Source organism: Lissotriton helveticus, chromosome 3_1 (assembly GCF_964261635.1).
Source record: "Lissotriton helveticus chromosome 3_1, aLisHel1.1, whole genome shotgun sequence".
Lineage (NCBI taxonomy): Eukaryota > Metazoa > Chordata > Amphibia > Caudata > Salamandridae > Lissotriton > Lissotriton helveticus.
Genome location: NC_136061.1, coordinates 206645025 through 206662719, shown reverse-complemented (window position 1 = coordinate 206662719; position 17695 = coordinate 206645025). Strand labels below are relative to the sequence as shown.

The 17695-nt window shown below is 51.4% G+C and overlaps 1 long non-coding RNA gene across 2 annotated transcripts in view; it reads right to left on the bottom strand.

Annotated features, from left to right (window-relative positions):
* Nucleotides 1–17695, bottom strand: part of LOC144824480 (uncharacterized) — a 950201-nt gene that overhangs the window by 727790 nt on the left and 204716 nt on the right. For both annotated transcript variants that reach the window (XR_013608971.1, XR_013608972.1), the window contains exon 3: nt 6958–7227. This is a non-coding gene — a long non-coding RNA (uncharacterized LOC144824480). The remainder of the gene's footprint in view (nt 1–6957; nt 7228–17695) is intronic.

The following is a 17695-nucleotide window of genomic DNA, read 5'->3' as shown; positions in this document are numbered from 1 at the left end:
ATCTATCACTAATGCCCCCCACTCATAGGGGCATGTTGCCTATCACTACTTCCTCCCCCCACTCATAGGGGCATATTGCCCACCACTACTGCACGCCCACTCATAGGGGCATGTTGCCCATCACTACTGCTCCCACTCATAGGGCCATGTTGCCTAACACTACTGCATCCCCACCCATATGTGTAATGTTGCCCACCACTACTGTCACCCCCACCCATATGTGTCATGTTTCCTATCACTACTGCCCCCCCTCCTAGGGGCATGTTGCCCATTACTACTGCTCCCCACTCAAAGGGGCATGTTGCCCATCACTACTGCCACCCCTACCCATATGTCATGTTGCCCACCACTACTACCACCTCCACCCATATGTGTCATGTTGCATATCACTACTGCCACCCCCACCCATATGTGTCATGTTGCCCACCACTACTGCCACCCCCACCCATATGTGTCATGTTGTCTATCACTAATGCCCCCCACTCATAGGGGCATGTTGCCTATCACTACTGCCTCTCCCCACTCATAGGGGCATATTGCCCACCACTACTGCCCCCACCCCACTCAAAGGGGCTTGTTGCCCATCACTACTGCCCCCACTCATAGGGGCATTTGGCGTAACACTACTGCACCCAAACCCATATGTGTCATGTTGCCCACCACTACTGTCACCCCCACCCATATGTGTCATGTTGCCTATCACTACTGCCCCCCACTCATAGGGGCATGTTGCCCATTACTACTGCTCCCCACTAACAGGGGCATGTTGCCGATCACTACTGCCACCCCCACCCATATGTGTCATGTTGCCCACCACTACTGCCACCCCCACCCTTATGTGTCATGTTGCCCACCACCACTGCCCCCACCCATAAGGGCATGTTGCCCATCACTATTGCCCCCCACTCATAGGGGCATGTTGCCTATCACTACTGCACCCCTACCCATATGTGTCATGTTGCCCACCACTACTGCCACCCCCACCCATTTGTGTCATGTTACCCACTACTACTGCCCCCCACCCATAGGGGCATGTTGCCCACCACTACTGCCCCCCACTCATAGGGGCATGTTGCCCATCACTACTGCCCCCACTCATAGGGGCATGTTGCCTAACACTACTGCACCCCGACCCATATGTGTCATGTTGCCCACCACTACTGTCACCCCCACCCATATGTGTCATGTTGCCCACCACTACTGCCCCCCGCCACCGATAGGGGCATGTTGCCCATCACTAGTGCCACCCCACCCATATGTGCCATGTTGCCCACCACTACTGCCACCCCCACCCATATGTATCATGTTATCTATCACTAATGCCCCCCACTCATAGGGGCATGTTGCCTATCACTACTTCCTCCCCCCACTCATAGGGGCATATTGCCCACCACTACTGCACGCCCACTCATAGGGGCATGTTGCCCATCACTACTGCTCCCACTCATAGGGCCATGTTGCCTAACACTACTGCACCCCCACCCATATGTGTAATGTTGCCCACCACTACTGTCACCCCCACCCATATGTGTCATGTTTCCTATCACTACTGCCCCCCCTCCTAGGGGCATGTTGCCCATTACTACTGCTCCCCACTCAAAGGGGCATGTTGCCCATCACTACTGCCACCCCTACCCATATGTCATGTTGCCCACCACTACTACCACCCCCACCCATATGTGTCATGTTGCATATCACTACTGCCACCCCCACCCATATGTGTCATGTTGCCCACCACTACTGCCACCCCCACCCATATGTGTCATGTTGTCTATCACTAATGCCCCCCACTCATAGGGGCATGTTGCCTATCACTACTGCCTCTCCCCACTCATAGGGGCATATTGCCCACCACTACTGCCCCCACCCCACTCATTGGGGCATGTTGCCCATCACTACTGCCCCCACTCATAGGGGCATTTGGCCTAACACTACTGCACCCCCACCCATATGTGTCATGTTGCCCACCACTACTGTCACCCCCACCCATATGTGTCATGTTGCCTATCACTACTGCCCCCCACTCATAGGGGCATGTTGCCCATTACTACTGCTCCCCACTAACAGGGGCATGTTGCCGATCACTACTGCCACCCCCACCCATATGTGTCATGTTGCCCACCACTACTGCCACCCCCACCCTTATGTGTCATGTTGCCCACCACCACTGCCCCCACCCATAAGGGCATGTTGCCCATCACTATTGCCCCCCACTCATAGGGGCATGTTGCCTATCACTACTGCACCCCTACCCATATGTGTCATGTTGCCCACCACTACTGCCACCCCCACCCATTTGTGTCATGTTACCCACTACTACTGCCCCCCACCCATAGGGGCATGTTGCCCACCACTACTGCCCCCCACTCATAGGGGCATGTTGCCCATCACTACTGCCCCCACTCATAGGGGCATGTTGCCTAACACTACTGCACCCCGACCCATATGTGTCTTGTTGCCCACCACTACTGCCACCCCACCCATATGTGTCATGTTGTCCATCACCACTGCCCCCCCCACCCATAGGGGCATGTTGCTAACCACTCCTGCCACCCCACCCATATCTATCATGCTGCCCACCACTACTGCCCCCCCACCCATAGAGGCTTGTTGTCCATCACTACTGCCACCCCACCCATATGTGTCTTGTTGCCCACCACTACTGCCACCCCCACCCATATGTCATGTTGACCACCACTACTGCCCTCCACCCGTAGGGGCATGTTGTCCATCACTACTGCCCCCCACCCTTAGGGGCATGTTGCTCACCACTATTGCCCCCCCACTCATAGGGGCATGTTGCCCATCACTACTACACCCCCACCCATATGTGCCATGTTGCCCACCACTACTGCCACCCCCACCCATATGTATCATGTTATCTATCACTAATGCCCCCCACTCATAGGGGCATGTTGCCTATCACTACTTCCTCCCCCCACTCATAGGGGCATATTGCCCACCACTACTGCACGCCCACTCATAGGGGCATGTTGCCCATCACTACTGCTCCCACTCATAGGGCCATGTTGCCTAACACTACTGCATCCCCACCCATATGTGTAATGTTGCCCACCACTACTGTCACCCCCACCCATATGTGTCATGTTTCCTATCACTACTGCCCCCCCTCCTAGGGGCATGTTGCCCATTACTACTGCTCCCCACTCAAAGGGGCATGTTGCCCATCACTACTGCCACCCCTACCCATATGTCATGTTGCCCACCACTACTACCACCTCCACCCATATGTGTCATGTTGCATATCACTACTGCCACCCCCACCCATATGTATCATGTTGCCCACCACTACTGCCACCCCCACCCATATGTGTCATGTTGTCTATCACTAATGCCCCCCACTCATAGGGGCATGTTGCCTATCACTACTGCCTCTCCCCACTCATAGGGGCATATTGCCCACCACTACTGCCCCCACCCCACTCAAAGGGGCATGTTGCCCATCACTACTGCCCCCACTCATAGGGGCATTTGGCCTAACACTACTGCACCCCCACCCATATGTGTCATGTTGCCCACCACTACTGTCACCCCCACCCATATGTGTCATGTTGCCTATCACTACTGCCCCCCACTCATAGGGGCATGTTGCCCATTACTACTGCTCCCCACTAACAGGGGCATGTTGCCGATCACTACTGCCACCCCCACCCATATGTGTCATGTTGCCCACCACTACTGCCACCCCCACCCTTATGTGTCATGTTGCCCACCACCACTGCCCCCACCCATAAGGGCATGTTGCCCATCACTATTGCCCCCCACTCATAGGGGCATGTTGCCTATCACTACTGCACCCCTACCCATATGTGTCATGTTGCCCACCACTACTGCCACCCCCACCCATTTGTGTCATGTTACCCACTACTACTGCCCCCCACCCATAGGGGCATGTTGCCCACCACTACTGCCCCCCACTCATAGGGGCATGTTGCCCATCACTACTGCCCCCACTCATAGGGGCATGTTGCCTAACACTACTGCACCCCGACCCATATGTGTCATGTTGCCCACCACTACTGTCACCCCCACCCATATGTGTCATGTTGCCCACCACTACTGCCCCCCGCCACCGATAGGGGCATGTTGCCCATCACTAGTGCCACCCCACCCATATGTGTAATGTTGCCCACCACTACTGCCACCCCCACCCATATGTGTCATGTTGCCCACCACTACTGCCACCCCCACCCATATGTGTCATCTTGCCCACTACTACTGCCCCCCCACCCACAGGGGCATGTTGCTCATCACTACTGCCCCATAACTCATAGGGGCATGTTGCCTAACAATACTGCACCCTACCCATATGTGTCATGTTGCCCACCACTACTGCCACCACCACCCATATGTGTCATGTTGCCTATCACTACTGCTCCTCACCCATAGGGGCATGTTTCCCACCACTACTGTCACCCCCACCCATATGTGTAATATTGCCCACCACTACTGCCCCCCACCCATAGAGGCATGTTGCCCATCACTACTGCCCCCCACTCAGAGGGCCATGTTGCCTAACACTGCTGCACCCCCACCCATATGCGTCATGTTGCCCACCACTACTGACCCCCCACTCATAGGGGCATGTTGCCCATCAGCACTGCCACCCCCACCCATATGTGTCATGTTGCCTATCACTACTGATAGGGGCATGTTGCCCATCACTACTGCCATCCCCACCCATATGTGTCATGTTGCCTATCACTACTTCCCCCCCACTCATAAGGGCATGTTGCCCATCACTACTGCCACCCCCACCCATATGTGTCATGTTGTCCACCACTACTGCCCCCCACTCATAGGGGCATGTTGCCTAATACTACTGCACCCCCACCCGTAGGGTCATGTTGCCCACCACTACTGCCACCCCCACCCATAAGTGTCATGTTGCCTATCACTACTGCTCCCCCACTGATATGGGTGGGGTGGCAGTAGTGATGGGCAACAAGCCCCTATCAGTGGGGGAGCAGTAGTGATAGGCAACATGACACTTATGGGTGGGGGTGGCAGTAGTGGTGGGCAACATGACCCTACGGGTGGGGGTGCAGTAGTATTAGGCAACATGCCCCGATGAGTGGGGGGCAGTAGTGGTGGACAACATGACACATATGGGTGGGGGTGGCAGTAGTGATGGGCAACATGCCCTTATGAGTGGGGGGGAAGTAGTGATAGGCAACATGACACATATGGGTGGGGTGGCAGTAGTGATGGGCAACAAGCCCCTATGGGTCATGTTGACTACCACTACTGCCCCCCACCCATAGGGGCATATTGTCTATCACTACTGCCCCCCCCACTCATAGGGACATGTTGCCTAACACTACTGCACCCGCACCCATATGTGTCATGTTGCCCACCACTACTGCCCCCCACCCATAGGGGCATGTTGCCCATCACTACTGCCACCCCCACTCATATGAGTCATGTTGCCCACCACTACTGCCACCCCCACACATATGTATTGTGTTGCCCACCACTACTGCCCCCCACCCATATGTATCATGTTGTCTATCACTAATGCCCCCCACTCATAGGGGCATGTTGCCTATCACTACTTCCTCCCCCCACTCATAGGGGCATATTGCCCACCACTACTGCACGCCCACTCATAGGGGCATGTTGCCCATCACTACTGCTCCCACTCATAGGGGCATGTTGCCTAACACTACTGCACCCCCACCCATATGTGTCATGTTGCCCACCACTACTGTCACCCCCACCCATATGTGTCATGTTGCCTATCACTTCTGCCCCCCCTCATAGGGGCATGTTGCCCATTACTACTGCTCCCCACTCAAAGGGGCATGTTGCCCATCACTGCTGCCACCCCTACCCATATGTCATGTTGCCCACCACTACTACCACCCCCACCCATATGTGTCATGTTGCATATCACTACTGCCACCCCCACCCATATGTGTCATGTTGCCCACCCCTACTGCCACCCCCACCCATATGTGTCATGTTGTCTATCACTAATTCCCCCCACTCATAGGGGCATGTTGCCTATCACTACTGCCTCTCCCCACTCATAGGGGCATATTGCCCACCACTACTCCCCCCCCCCACTCATAGGGGCATTTGGCCTAACACTACTGCACCCCCACCCATATGTGTCATGTTGCCCACCACTACTGTCACCCCCACCCATATGTGTCATGTTGCCTATCACTACTGCCCCCCACTCATAGGGGCATGTTGCCCATTACTACTGCTCCCCACTAACAGGGGCATGTTGCCGATCACTACTGCCACCCCCACCCATATGTGTCATGTTGCCCACCACTACTGCCACCCCCACCCTTATGTGTCATGTTGCCCACCACCACTGCCCCCACCCATAAGGGCATGTTGCCCATCACTATTGCCCCCCACTCATAGGGGCGTGTTGCCTAACACTACTGCACCCCTACCCATATGTGTCATGTTGCCCACCACTACTGCCACCCCCACCCATTTGTGTCATGTTGCCCTGGACAGTAGGCAGGTGTCTGGGCAAGTGTGACACACTTGATATACATACTCCTGAGTCCACTAAATGGACTCACCTGCTGCATGGGTGTGTTTTAAATACCCCAGACACTTATGGCGAGTCAGACCAGCAATTGGAACACATATCAAAGGCACACACAGAACATGTGTCAGAGATCAGGCATTGTGCAAACAATTGACCCACCCACGAAGCACACATCAGAGTCCCAGTAACATTTGCTGTCCAGAACCTTAAAGCATAGCAGACTGCAGGGACACAGTTCCCAAGTGAAAAAAGTTACAGATTGTAGGGGCCACAAATGTGGCTCAAATGAGGAGTGTGCATTACACAATTGAGGGATGTGAGTCCAGGACTACAAGACCAACGTAATGTGGAAGTATGACTAGGCCAAAAGACTGCAAATAGCATGTCAGACATAGTTCACAAATTGGGCATGGACTTACCCCCTCCTTGCTGCTGCTGGCCTTCAGTTGCCCATCCAGGTCCGGGATGACCACCGCCAGAATCCGGAGCATGTGGGGAGTCAGGGTCAAGTGCCCACCCTTACGGCGAGGAGGCGACAGATTCAGCCGGACCCTTGTGATCCTCCGGGTCCAGCCCCGAAGGTCTTACCATCTCTTCTGGCAGTTGCGGATCCGACGCTTGTAGACCCCCACTGATCTTACTGCACGGACGATGGTCAGCCAGATCTGCTGCTTCTGGTGGGCATCAACCTATGAGGATGACAAAGTGAAGAGGACATTACCACACATGCCACATAATTGTGCTGCACACAGTTGAAAATACATGTAGTCATCACAAAGCTAAAAGAGGTACACAGGTAGTGCACCCATGGAAATGGACATTTGTGCTGCAGGTCTGACATGGTAACATTGACTGGGAATTAAAAGTAACACTACTGCACTTTTGCAGCAGGACACCTGTTCATCACAAGCACCTACACACTTTGGGTCCTGAAAGTACTCAGTGCATATGCTTCCCACTGCTCTGCACACTTCTATTACTGCTAGTCAGACAACTTGCACAATTAGGTAGGCAGTGGACTGCGCACTCACCTGCTACCCTGGTTTCCCATACAGCTTGCAGTACTGTGGGAGGACCCTGTCTAGCAGGGCTTGGTTCTCCTCCTCTGTGAAAGCTGGGGCCCTCTGTACGTGGCATTGCCGTAGCCAGAGGATCCAGAGACAGCAGCAGTGGTAGCAGAGATGTGGTCCTGCAGCATATAGTACAGGCAAGTGAGCTCTCTGGGGGCCTGCCAGCCCTAAATCAGTGCTGCAGAGGCAGAATCAGTGCCATGTCTCCTTACTGATAGGTGCAACACGGTTGTTTTCTATGAATCTGTCCAATCCATGGAATTGTAAGACTCGTCTTCCGCATCGTTCACATTTTCACCTTCATGACACCCTAGGATTTTAACATTGTTGTAGGCATCCAACTGAATTTCCAGCTCACGACTTGTACAAGTTTTGAATTCGCATCCTTCACCATGACAGTCCATAGCCAAGGAGTGCGCATGGCTCGGTAAACTGACTGTATGACGCGTATTTTGAAAATCCACACGCACCCGTCTCCATACGCTTCAATGGGCTATGCGTGCGCACGCCTCGGTCCATGCCTCTACGACGCGTCTGCATAAAAGTCACCCGAGTAGGTTCACATTGTAGTCAATGGCCAAGCCACATGCACAGCCCGGTCCAGAACTTCACGACGCGTCTCTGTTGGAGTCACACGCGTCGGTTCACATTGCATACATGTCGTGCAGTTCTGGACCGAGCCGTGCGCACGGCTTGGCCATTGACTGTAATGTGAACTGACACGGGTGACTCAAATGCATACACGTCGTACATGCTTGAACCGCGCCGTGCGCACGCCTTGGCCATTGACTACAATGTGAACCGACGCGGGTGACTTCAATGCATACGCGTCGTGCAGTCAATGGCCAAGGCGTGCGCACAACTCGTTCCATGCATGTACGATGCGTATGCATTGAGTCACACACGTCGGTTCACATTGCAGTCAATAGCCAAGCCGTGCTTACGGCTCGGAACACAACTGCACGACGTGTCTCTATTGAAGTCACCCGCGTCGGTTCACATTGGTGTGACTTGCTGACGGATTCCACACAGAATTACATGCCAGGGAGTGTGGGGCACACGTACAACACCACAGCATGTGCCACACTTTATCCCATGGCATGTAAGGCTGCATTACCTGTGGTGTGTATGGGGGGCAACCTTTGTTTTCTTGTGAGGCACTTTGGTGCACCCACTCCCAGGCTAGACACAGGTTCATGGGGACAGTATCCTTTTTGTCTTGTGCACCTCGCCAATGTAATGTGCAACTGTTCAGTTATGGGCATGAGTCATGGACACAGTAGCAGTTTGGATATGTGTATGACCTGTCACATACACCCTGAGTCCAGGGTGGGATGGTATGTACGTCACAGCGAGACCCATAGCCACAATTCTGATGTACACCTACAGTCTGTGTGCATGTTGTGTCTCAGATGTCTCTGGTTCCATGTGCCCAATGGGAGTCAGTCTCCACCATGTGCTTTGTGCATCAACATTGATGGTGTGTGTCTGTCTCAGAGACGGCCATGTATGGCCTGCATAGACCATCGGGGACACTACCTGTGGGACTCATGCTTTGTTGTGGGGTATACATGATACCCCATATCATGCCAGTTTCCATGTGGCAATACAGGGACCATGGCTATCTTCCTGTCATGGAGCTGTAATACCTGTGAAACATCAGTCCTCACTTGTCACTCTGTTGTGTGTTTTGTACGTGACAGCAGTACATAGGTACTGTGCCACAGCCCAATGATTTACCATTGCACTCCATGGAACTTATGTACACATGTCTAATTGATATGTGAGATGATGGGCATGAAGGTGACATATGAGTCCATACCCAACAGCACACACCTCAGTTCATTGTGTATTGCTATGATGTATCATGTGATATTTTGCAAGGTCAGTGCCACATGGGTGGAGGAATGTAAAATCTTACTTTGCCAATCTCTGTACTGCAGGGCACCAGCAGTCCATAGACCACTCCCAGACCTTGAAAGCATGGTGGAATGCGATTTCATCCGACAGTACCGCTTCACCAGGCCACCAATTGAGGTGTCGGCGGAGCAGTTGGTGCCTCATCTGCTACCTGGCCGGACATACCCTACAGCACTGACCCCAAAGCTGAAGGTGATGGCAGCCCTGCACTTCTTTGCTACCAGTACTTTCCAGTACACTGTGGCTACTGCTGGTGGGATGTCACACACTATGTTCAGCCATGTGCTTCGTGATGTCTTGGAGGGGATGTTGCATTTCCTTGACTTGTACATCAGGTTTCCTAGCGCTGGTGAACTCTCTGACATAAAGGATGCTTTTTACAGACTTGGGAGGATGCCGAACGTCATTGGATCAATTGATGGTACACATGTGGCCCTGATACCACCACGGGCACATGAGCAGACATACCGGAACAGGAAACATTTCCACTCCATCAATGCTCTGGTGGTATGTCTAGCGGACATGTATATCACACATGTGTGTGTATGTTTCCCTGGTTCTGCGCACAATGCCTACTTCATGAGGAGTAGTCGCATTGCGGTGATGATGTCACTGATGCCAAACCACCGTGCCTGGCTTGTTGGTGTGTACTGTTTACCATTGTGTGTGTTTGGCAATGTTGTATCCCACCCTCTTACAAGACTCAACTAACGTGCAATTCTTTGTATGTAGGTGACTCTGGATACCCCAACATGCCATGGTTGCTGACACCCCTCAGAAACCCTGTGACAGCAGCCGAGATGAGCTACAATGAGGCACATGGTCGAACCAGGAGAGTGATTGAGCAACCCTTTGGTCTCCTGAAAAGCTGCTTCCTCTGCCTTGACAAGACCGGAGGGGCCCTCCCATATGAGCCTGCAAAGGTGTGCAAGATCATCATAGTATGCTGCATGCTACACAACATGGCAGTGCGGAAGAAGCTGCCTCTCATACAGGATGACGATGACCTACATCCACCACCTGTGGAGGATCCTGGCCTGGGCCACGATGCCAGTGATGATGATGATGAGGGTGATGTCCACACACAGCTCATCAACAACTGTTTCAGCTGAATGTGAGCTTATACGGTTGTTATGTCAATGTATTGAGTTAGTCTGAGATGTGTTGGTGCTGCTCAGTTGCTGTTTGAGTTTGTCCGTGTGGTACTTGACTGGATGCGTGCAGTGATGTGTCCTGTCAGATGGTCTGTAGTCCACAATAGTGTTGACATGCTAACTTGTTTCTGTATAGGTTTTTGTGACATGTTTTGTGCATGTGTATTGCATTTCTATCCTGTTCTGGTGTGCTTCTGACTGTGTCTTATATCTGTCCTTCCCAAGGTACTTTGCCTGTTGCTTGGTCAACTCTGACACCCATCAACCAGAATCCAATTCCAGGGTGGAACTTCTAGTATCCCATCATGTGATGCACCACACACACCCCTGAAGCTCAATTCTAAAACACTTGGTGACCGTGTGCCCACTGTCACGTGGAATTACCCTGCAACTGTTGTGTAATAAACATGTTGCTGATGTGTAATGAACCTGTGCTTCACTTATTTATGTGTGTTGTCTGTCTTCACACATCTGACTGACATTTTCTTACCTCACCTGTGGGCTTGTTACCACTGGCTGTGGATAGGTATGGTGTCTGGCATTCCACTGTATTTCTGGGAAACATCTTCGTAGGCAATGTGTCACATGGCCATGGTGAGTATGTGTTGTGGTACCCTAGTGGTGTGTCTCCCTCATATGTGTCACATCAACATGAGTCACATAACGGTAATAACATTGCTGTAGTAGTTGGCATGCACTGTGTTCTTTGGCAGATCATTATCTCAATGACACCTACCAAGTTTGAATCACAACATAGGCAAGTATCGTGTAATAGTGAATGTATTTACATACATGTGTGGAGATAGTGCACAGGATTGTGGGGGCTGTACATAAGGTTTGGAATCCAAAGTTCACAGATGAGTTTGATGTCTTGGTAGATGAAATATCCAGAGTAAAGTCCACATTCATCTGCTACATTAGAACAACATGAACCCTCCATGTCACGTTGGGGAGTTGTGTCATGTGCAACAAGGTGAACGCTTTGCACACAAAGGCCAATATCCAAAACAGGTTCTGGGTTCCTGGGGGATGTTCATGGACATCTGTGGCTCACTTGTCCTTCTTCGGACGACCCCTCTTCTTCTAATGGGGGGATCTTCAAGTGCAGGCATCTGCGTTGCATCGGACTCTCCACGAGATTCATCCTCCCTCCCTTTGGCATTTGCAGATATTGCAGCAACATATGTTGTGGGCACACAGGGAGGTGTGGACATATTTCTGCTGATCTTGCGGAGACAAGTCAATATGTCCCTATGCACCACAGTAAGTTCGTTCCAGTTGGCCTCCATGCGTGCATGATGGCCAGCTTGCTCCTGTTGCATGTCCTTGAGGATCCCCACTACCTGGCCGAATGCTCCGGTGCTATCCTGGTAAACATCTATGATGCGTAGCAGCTGGCGGTCATCATGCAGTCCAGATCCCTCTGCAGGCCGTGACCTCTGCCTACCAACCCTCCCACCACCCCTAGCAACACGAGCAGGACCCACGTTGGCATGCCCAGGTGACCCTGGGCCCCCTTGGTGGTTGCTACTGGTGGTGTTGTCCGTAGCTTCCGGGGTGGCAGGTGTCCCTGTGCTGTTTGAATTCTGTGTCCTAGGTCTGTCCGTGTTGGCGGGGGTGCTCGGTCTGTTGCCAGATGTTGTAGGCGTGGGTGTAGGGGGTGCAGATGTTTGTGCTGCTGGGGCTGCATGATGACTCACACCGGAGGTGCCAGGTTGTTGTTCGTCATCCGAAGAGGACAGAGCCATATCCACACCAGAGAGCTCATCCTCTACCAGAGTCTGGGACAGGGACTCCTCTTCACTTGCTGCTGTGTCCCCATCATCCCCTGTGTTTGGAAGAGACACACATTGTCAGTTATGTAACTACAGGCATCAATGGTTCCCATATATATTTAGCAACAGGGAGAGAGGAAGAGGTACTGATCCATTCAGCTTGCAATAGGTAGTACTAAAAATCAAGGAGGGCGGAATAGATTACTCATCCTGTGCAACCAGGGTATTTACGTATTTTCATTCCTTACTAAATACCTTCATATACGTACACTGGCATGGGGCGGTATATCTTGGTTCTCCGCCTCAGTGTACTTAAACAGCATTATCATTGGGTCTGCATTGTCGCAAATATGCTGTGCCTCCACCTGGAGGTAGACTGGCTGCTTTCCCAGTAGTGTCCAGAGAAGAAAAAGCCTCTAGGATCAAATGGGGCTGAAACATGTTGACCAACAGTGAACAACCCTTGTGCTGTGGATCAGTAGCTGGATCCCCACACGCAATACCTTTGTTTGTAACTTCGTACATCACAATGTTCACCATTTACCACTAGCCTTTGAGTGATATAAGGGATTTTGTCTCACAGCACTTGAGCACAGAAACGCACTCTTAATTTTCATCTCTGGACACTACTGGGAAACCAGCCGGTTTACCTCCAGGTGGAGGCACAGCATATTTGCAAAAATGGAGACCCAATAATAATGCTACTTCAGTACACTGAGGCTGAAATCAAGATATACCGCACTACGCATGTATACATATGTAAGGTTTTCAATGAAGGCAACACAATACATAAAGACCCAGGTTGCACAGGATGAGTGAACCATTCCCCTCTCCTTGATTTTTGCATCAATGGTTCATATACATGACAGTTGCAACGGTACTTCAGGATGCATGCCTGTAACCTGCATTGTCTTAAGTCGTCACAGACAGAGATTGCTATTGTTGTTGCACATTGTCCAGCCAACATGAAGCATTTCAATGTGCATGTTGAAGTGTGCATGCCCAGCTCATGTATGGATTTCACTGTACATGGCCATTGGTACTCACAGGCCATCAGGTGGCTGACACAGGAATGTCATCCCTGTTCACATTTGACTCTGCTTCCCTGTGAGGGGGTGTGCCTGTGCTGACAAGATGGCTGACAGTGCAGTCCTGTTGTTTGTTGGTGGACAATTCCCAGCAGGGCCTTGTGCTCCCCACAACAGGGCCCAGTCACAGAGTTCTTGCCAGTCCATTTCCACCCCCTGTGAGGTGAGCATGGTTCAGTGTGGGCTTGCTGGGCCATGTAGGTGGCTGAGGATTGTCAGTGACTGCAACTCCTACTATGCTCTTGGCTACACCCCCTTCCCAGCATGCACTCACTTCCCTCCTTTGGACTCTGCTTCCAAGTGAGGGGGTGTGCCTGTGCTGACAAGATGGCTGACAGTGCAATCCTGTTGTTTGTTGGTGGCCAGTTCCCAGCAGGGCCTTGTGCTCCCCACAACAGAGCCCAGTCACAGAGCTCTTGCCAGTCCATTTCCACCCCCTGTGAGGTGAGCATGGTTCAGTGTGAGCTTGCTGGGCCATGTAGGTGGCTGAGGATTATCAGTGACTGCAACTCCCACCATGCTCTTGGCTACACCCCCCTTCCCAGCATGCACTCACTTCCCTCCGTTGGACTCTGCGTCCCTGTGAGGGGATGTGCCTGTGCTGGCAAGGTAGCTGACAGTACAGTCTTGTTGTTTGTTGGCGGCCAGTTCCCAGCAGGGCCTTGTGCTCTCCACAACAGAGCCCAGTCACAGAGGCCCTGCCAGTCCATTTCCACCCCCTGTGAGGTGAGCATGGTTCAGTGTCAGCTTGCTGGGCCATGTTGGTGGCTGAGGAGTGTCAGTGACTGCAACTCCCAACATACTCTTGGCTACACAACCCTTCCCAGCATGCCCTCACTTCCCTCCTTTGGACTCTGCTTCCCTGTGAGGGGGTGTGTCTGTGCTAACAAGATGGCTGACAGTGCAGTCCTGTTGTTTGTTGGTGGCCAGTTCCCAGCAGGGCCTTGTGCTCCCCACAACAGAGCCCAGTCACAGAGTTCTTGCCAGTCCATTTCCAACCCCTGTGAGGTGAGCATGGTTCAGAGAGGTGTTTATGGTCCAATTGGGAGGGGGAGCATTGTCTGTGACAACAACCCCATCATGTTTTTGGATACACTCACTTCACCAGCATACATACTATTCCTTCCTGTCAGTCAGCTTCAGTGTGAGGTAGTGGTTGTGGTGGCAAGAATGATTGGTCCTTTTTTTTTTTTTCCTTTGTGTTTTGTGGGCATGTAGGAGTCGTTCTTCAGACCGAGTCGGACGCTCATGTTGTCTCGTGTGGGCTTCTCCAAGTCTTTCACGCTGACTATGTTCTGTGTTGCATACGAGTCAGTCGCGGAGGTCTCTCTCGCTTCAGGTACCTGTTTTCCATGTGAGTCGATCTGGTTTCATACGCATTGCATCGTACTGTGCGTGTCGGACGTCACGGGTACGTGTGGGTCGGGTTCATTCCTGGTTCGTGTCAATCGGTGTGGCTCGTGTCCCGTTTCCCACCGTATTACTGATTTCTGTACTGCTCGGTCGTACGGCTTGTATTCTGTACGGGTCAGTTGTAGGTCACTGGCATTGCATCGTACTGTACGGGTCTTACGGTGCCTGTACGTGTCGGTCATACTCCGTTCCCGTTCTGAGTCGGTCGGTCCGATTTCCAACTGGAATTGGCCCCCTAGTTATTTTGCATATTTACTAGCCCTTTCCTCAACATCAATACTGTAACGGTGACGGGACGTCCAAGTTGGATATCTGCTGAGCATTACGAATGTTTTCATTCATTCTGATTCATTCACTACATACTTCAGGGTTTAGGCCTAATAAATAAAATGGCCATGAGCGGACGGACGGGATGAGGCAATAAGTGTAGCTGAGAATGTGGGAGGCAAAGGATCAGTGTGATGAAGAGCCAGGGTTGGAATCCAGATGGGTCGAGGAGCCAGTTTCTGGTACCTGTGCATCCCCTTTTCTATTTCAAAGGTAAAGAAGCATTTCTCCTCTGATGCCCCATGTAGACAGAAATGCTATTTAGAGTAGTCTATATACACGAGAGGCATGCAGAAGGTAGAAGGGAATGAGAGGGGCACTCAAAATAAATAAGGAAGGAATACATTGGCAATTTAGGTCAAGGCAAATTTTTAGTGCAGGTTTTTAAGGATAGAACAGGTGGAGGTTTTTTTTTGCAATAGCATGTAATCTGTGGATGTAAACCCCTAAAAAGAAACCATTTTTAAATTGTACTCTAAAGGAATGTGGCTTATAACAGTTTTTCTAGAGACACTTTAACTTTCAAAAGGTGACCGATACTTGCATTGCAGCAAAAAGCAACCATAGTGCTTTTTAAGACCCTTTTACGAGCGTCTGTCAAGCAGTGCAACATTTAAGTCTATCCCAGCTCCAGTTATTACAATTTGACAACACCATTGAGAAAGCTCTTGCATATATCACCTCCCTGCAGATGCAATAAATACTTGCAGACCCATAAAGGACACCTTTGTGTACCTACTATGGCAGATCATTCTGTATATTTATTGGTACAATTTATGTAAGCCATTCAATTTACATTATTCATAAACTACACATATAAGTATATGTTATGCAAACTCCCCCCAACTTGATATATACTATGGCAGCTGAAAAACACGTTGGGGAAATTATCATTAGTAAATTCAACCATTCTTTATTTGACCCATTCATTACCTTGTTCAGAAGGGCGATGGGAGGTGCTGTCCCTTGCCCCTACCTGAACAGACCTAGACCCCACAGAACAGACATGACGGTTCACAGAATTGATGTGCCTGAGGTCACTATGACCCCGCAAGAAATATTACAAACTCCATAGCACTTGTTGCTTTTCACAAAATGTTAACCATTAGAATACCTTGTCTCTTAGCAGAGCACACCTGGCCCTAAACAATGTGTGCATGGGTTTACCATAACACAGAAAGTACAGAGGGGTGAGAGGAAAAGCCCTCTTCGACCTCCCGGTCAATAATTAAATATCACACAAAGAAGAGGGGTAAATCATTCAGTGGAGGTAAAAAATGTGTATTTGGGAATACACCAATTCTGTAAAACTGCCCTCACACACAGCAAACTGTGTCATGCTTCATCATAGGGCCTGCTAACACACCTCCGCGCCAGCCCAACGCTGGAGGTGGAGCAATAGGAAGGGGGAAGACAATACAACACAAAGGGGCCGATTCCGATTCGGGAAAAAACACTCCGAATACCCGCATGGAGCGTTTTTCCCATACGAATCGTACCCTGCAACCTTCCCCGTACGTACGATTCGTACCAGGAGCAGGACTCCGTACGAATCGTACAAAGACCGTACGAAAAGACCGTACGACTCTAATCTCTGTACGATACTCCCTCGGAACCCGCTGTACGCGACATCCGTACGATTTGAAACAGGTTTTCCGAACCCAGCAAGTACGATTCGTGTCGGGTACGCACCGTACGACGCTTTTTTTACGGGAGCCCAAAACGTCCATCCAGAGAAGCAGAGTACACCTCGAAACAGGTACGGAACGCCCCCCCGGGTAGGTGCGTACACCCCATGTCTGCAGGGGTATGGTTCGTACCCCTGCGATCATGGGGTGTACGGTTCGTACCCCATGATCGCAGGGTTACGGTGCATACACCATGCGATCATGGGGTACAGTGCGTACACCCCATGATCGCAGTGGTACGAACCGTACCCCTGCGATCATGGGGTGTACGCACCGTAAGGTGTGTATGTGATTGTGTGGTTGTCTGTACAAATCGCCCTTACCTGACGTGGACCGTACGAATCGCGTCCTCATACCCAGGTCCCGATCGTACTCGTCGGGTCATACGGCATGTTTACGAATCGTACTGAGAGGGCTCAGGACACGATTCGGACAGACGCTTTTTTTCCCAGATCGGAATCGGCCCCAAAATGTGGTAGTGAGATCACAGGTGAGATAACAGTGCAGAACAAGTGATAAACAGTGATATAAAACTGGTGCCGGGGAATCCTTATTCCAATTTTAATGTTAGGTGCCCCGTCCAGAATTTAATATACGTGGGTGGCAGGTTGGAGAGCTTATAATGAGATTCCAACCCCCCCTACTCTGTATAAATGTCGGCATGTTTCAGCCAGCCCAACGTATTACCCCGGCTTTCCTCAATCTCTAGGTGCAGGACCTTA